Raw genomic sequence first — 4,631 nt, forward strand, 5'->3', positions numbered from 1 at the left:
TAATATTGTTATCAAATTGTGTTTATTGATCAATTAAAGCATACTGAAATTAATCATATATTTTTCTAAGGTGCTACGATCACATTATAGAAAGCAATATACCTATTTATAATATACCTATTTTGAAATAATATGAATACCTACTGAGCATAAATATAGATAAAGTTAAAAACTGTTACAAGTGAAATTGGAAGATTTTTTCATAATTGAATTACTGGAAAATTGTAATGATAGTAAATGAAAATATACTGCATTCACATAAGTCAATACTCCATTTTGAGATATTCGAAGTGTTAAGTTATATGATGACACTACTATTCAAGTATTTTTTATCGCAAATGTTTCTTTTTCCCGTCTTTCCCCTATTTATATTGTTCTATATCCACACATGAATATGCACGCATGCATATTTGCATGACTGAATCTGTCGGCGTACGGGTTAAACGAAATCCGTTCAATTTCATTTTTAAATTGAACTTTTGCAATTTTTCGATTTAAATATTTTAATATACGCCACGAGATGCCTTTCGTTCACATTTGAATGAAATTTCGATTAGTGTTCGGATGTGTTTTTCAGTGTAAACGACACAGGAAAACGATGTTTAGCACGTGTCTAATTTCATAAAGCGAGTATTGAAATTGGTTGCAAAAGGAAAATTAATGGTGCTAGAGAAAAAGAGAAAAATCATAAAATTTTTATTGAGATGTAATCTATTTAATACTATATAATATCAACATTGAACAATATACCTAATATCATTAAATATAAATCATACTATTACTTCATTGTATATATTTCTTATAAACATGTGCTAATTTGTTAGTTAAACGCAAAACTTGTTTTAAGTTTGTAGCACTAGCAACAAAATATATTAGGGATCTAATTTATATTTTTTTCATTAAATGGCATATGAATTACTTTATTTTTTACAAGTAATCTCATGAACATCACATACATCTTCATTTATATATAAATATATTTCCAGAGAGTCTAATTCTGTGTTATATATGCCAAATATTATATGAAATATCCCTCTACATCATAATTAATTAATTAAATTCTTTTAAATTTTCGTGCACTACACCATGCTTCAGAGTTAATTAAATTATCCTTTTTTATTAGAAGAAAACTTTTAAATAAGTAGATTCTATATTTCCATAGTAATACGACGGCATGGTTTGGAATACGGCCAAGTGCACAGAAATTACTATAACTCAAGAACGAATCCTAATATCCCGAATGTTTACAAATTATGATCAAATCTATAAATGGACATAGGTGGATGTAACTGAAATAAAATTAATAGGAAAACGATTTAACAATAATATGGTTATTGACACAAAAATAATGTTAACAAATTTAAAATAATGTGATATATATTTTAATTATTTTACGATTTTATAATTTATCGTATATATTGCAATAAATCATAACCCTTGTAAAAAAGTACATGGCTTGTTTATTTAAAAGTAAATTGTAGAAAATTGTATACTACTACCCGATAACTCGTTGCTGTGTATACATAAAATAAACAATATAAAGAATGAAATTTTTCTACATCTATTACTGCACTTTTTTTTTCGTGATTGATTGTTGAGCTGTGTTAGTTGCATCATCGAGTGAAATACCCCACTCAGCATCATAATGTATGAGATTATGAGCATGAGTATTTTTTTACTTTTAGTAAATATAATAACATTTATTAAACAACCAATTATTGAAATATTTGATATACATATCAAAAAAATATTTTTGCTTATTTTTCAATAAAAAAATTGTCTCTTTTTACCCTATAAGGAGCAAACAAATCCAATATACTGTCTTTTCAAAAAAAAATTTTCAAAATAAAAGCAACATTATTTTCCCAATTCCAAACAAAAATTTTATAGACATATTTTCACAAAGATTATATTAGAAGGGCTAAAAAAATATTAATATAATTTTTTTTTCTAATTTTGTGTCAAATATTTTTACGTAGTTTTAGTATTTTTTGATTATCTTATTTTTTATTACTTCTAGACATGTCAAGATCTGAATCTTTTTATACTTGAAAATTTATTATTTCTAGATAAACGAAAAATCACACAATCCTGAAAGCATACGTATTTCCATTTTTTGTATTATTTACGTGGAGATTTTGTGCAACACGATGTGATATATAGGAAACGTAAACCCTGTTATTAAATAAGGATGAAGGATTTCTGCTCCGCGCTCTTCAATGCATTTCTGCAATAAAATTCCTCCATACTTTCGTGCGAAGTGTTATAAGCGGTTTTTATTACTATCTTTTACAACACGCGATACGTTTTAATATTATTTCGGAATGCGTGGGCAATAATTCACTGGGTTTGTTTTTTTCTAATTGCAGTTTTCTTTACAAATCGTTTTAGAGTTCCATCGAGTCCTTTAATTGCATGTAATACGGTGGTTTAGGCACTTAATAATCTTTGTACCTCGAGAAACTGTATGTTATTACGTTTTTCTTGTGTAATAAAATGCTAAGAACTTTGTATTTCTTTACCTTAATGATGCTTTTTCTTATACTGCATGCGTTTAAGTAATTTTGAATTTATAATAACTCATTTTAGTATCGTTTTTCTTTCAGTATTTATTTATACAACCATACGTATATTATAAAAGGATGTATGTATTTTTTATCATTATGTAAGGAAAATGATTGCTTAATAACTTTATTTTTGCAAATATGGCGCAACTATTTTGGTTTTCTTCAATATAAAAACAGCTTCAAAACATATGATTAAAACAAAAAACAAAAACTGTAAATACAAATATTATTATAGCTTGCAGATTATTTCTCCTAATGTACCTCTTTGAACAACTTACAGTGCAATAATCTTTTCTTGGCACGAAGCAAAAATATAAAAACGAAAAACGTCAGAGAAACAGCTCAACATCGCTTTTGTTCTTTCTTAATTATTTCTTTAAGCAGGATTACACAACGACATGGATTTAGATAACTATCTAAATAGAAACTTGGATTATGCAGCGAAAACTTATTAATGCTTTTTTCTATTTAATCTATTCAAACAGAACCGAATAAATAATATTTAACATAAAACATGGTAAAAAAAAATTGTATCATTTTATAAAATTTATATTATTATCAATTTTAATATTTTTAAACAAAACGTTAAAAAAACAATAACTTCGCATCTCCAAATTTGTTTTGTATAACTTAAATATAAAAAAATGTTAACATTAACTCTAATGTGTCTAGTTAAATGTAGATTGCCCAATAGAATACAGAAGTCTAATATTTTAGTCAGTACTATAAGAAAAAATAATGTTGTGCTCAAAAGGCATTACAAAAGCAGTAGAAAAACATAGATGCAATTATTCTCCTTGGAAATACGGTAATGGGATATTTTAATTGGTTTACCTGCCACACATATATTTTCCTTCTCACATGTGTAATAATTAAACACATGCGGACTCTATTTTTCTTCTCTCGTATCTCAATGCAATTACAATTCTTTTTGAGCCAAAAAATACAAACGGAAGAACTTTCTGCAGCAAATTATAAAATTAATATGTAATAAGTTGATATCTAGAAGATAATGAATTATGTTAATTAAGGATTAATTTGTACGATTATTAAGATGAAGTATTGATTGTAGTCATTAATTTAGTTACGTAAATTAATCCGGGCTCTCAGAATCGTGGACAAAAAATTGTATCCGCACAAACGCACGCACAAACACATACATACATACATCTATTTTTTCTTAGGTATGCCAAAATATTCAGTTTTTCAATATGTAATAATTCTAAAACCGTACGGAATGTTGGGTTGTAACAAAAGAGTGAAATTTACGTTTTTTTTTTATAATTGAACCAAGTTGGTGAGTGCTTAGATGTACGCACTATAAATCCATGGTTAAAAGTCTTGCTTTTAGGCCTTTTATACTAACACTTCTGCCTCCTAATCTTATTTAGCAAACAATATCGCTATCAATACTATAGTTATTAATTTTCCTAAGTTTCCATCCCCAAAACAGAACAGGAACCACCCCTTGGCTGTTCGCACGGCTTTGCTCTTGTAGTGCATGCCTCTGTACATTCGGTTTGATCATGATTGATGCTTTGTTGGAGATAGATGCCATTGCTCCAGATTTCGAATTGCAGATCTGATATGTGTGTTTGTGGATGTATTTCTGTCTGATGTATATAGAATTTCACGAGCCGACAGCAGCATTGCGGTAGAGGAATTCGGATAATAGATTTGAATTGTTCTTTTTTTGGTATTTTTAGAATATCATTATATCAGCATCAACTATACTTGTGACCAAGGTGCATATCCTTGTTGAGTTTATATATGTCAAATCTATTGGTTTTGTACTACAGCATATCATTATCAACATATCATTGGTATTGGTACTTCAAACTTATCGACCAATTCGGGTTCTGGTAAAACAGAACCAACATATTATTGGCTTAAAAAATGAAAGCCGATGGTTGTGCCATAAAACATACAACGTCATCAAACATACAATCGTACTCTTTCACAATTGTGAAATTATCAACTTTGATAAAATTGCGGCTATATCTAACCATCACAAAAGTATAATGAATAATTTAAAGAACTCTTCAGAAGTCGAAATTTACCATG

The sequence above is a fragment of the Ctenocephalides felis genome, unplaced genomic scaffold (assembly GCF_003426905.1).
Source record: "Ctenocephalides felis isolate EL2017-DRISC unplaced genomic scaffold, ASM342690v1 CF-g0.4_SCAFFOLD_01604, whole genome shotgun sequence".
In the NCBI taxonomy this organism is placed as follows: Eukaryota; Metazoa; Arthropoda; class Insecta; order Siphonaptera; family Pulicidae; genus Ctenocephalides; species Ctenocephalides felis.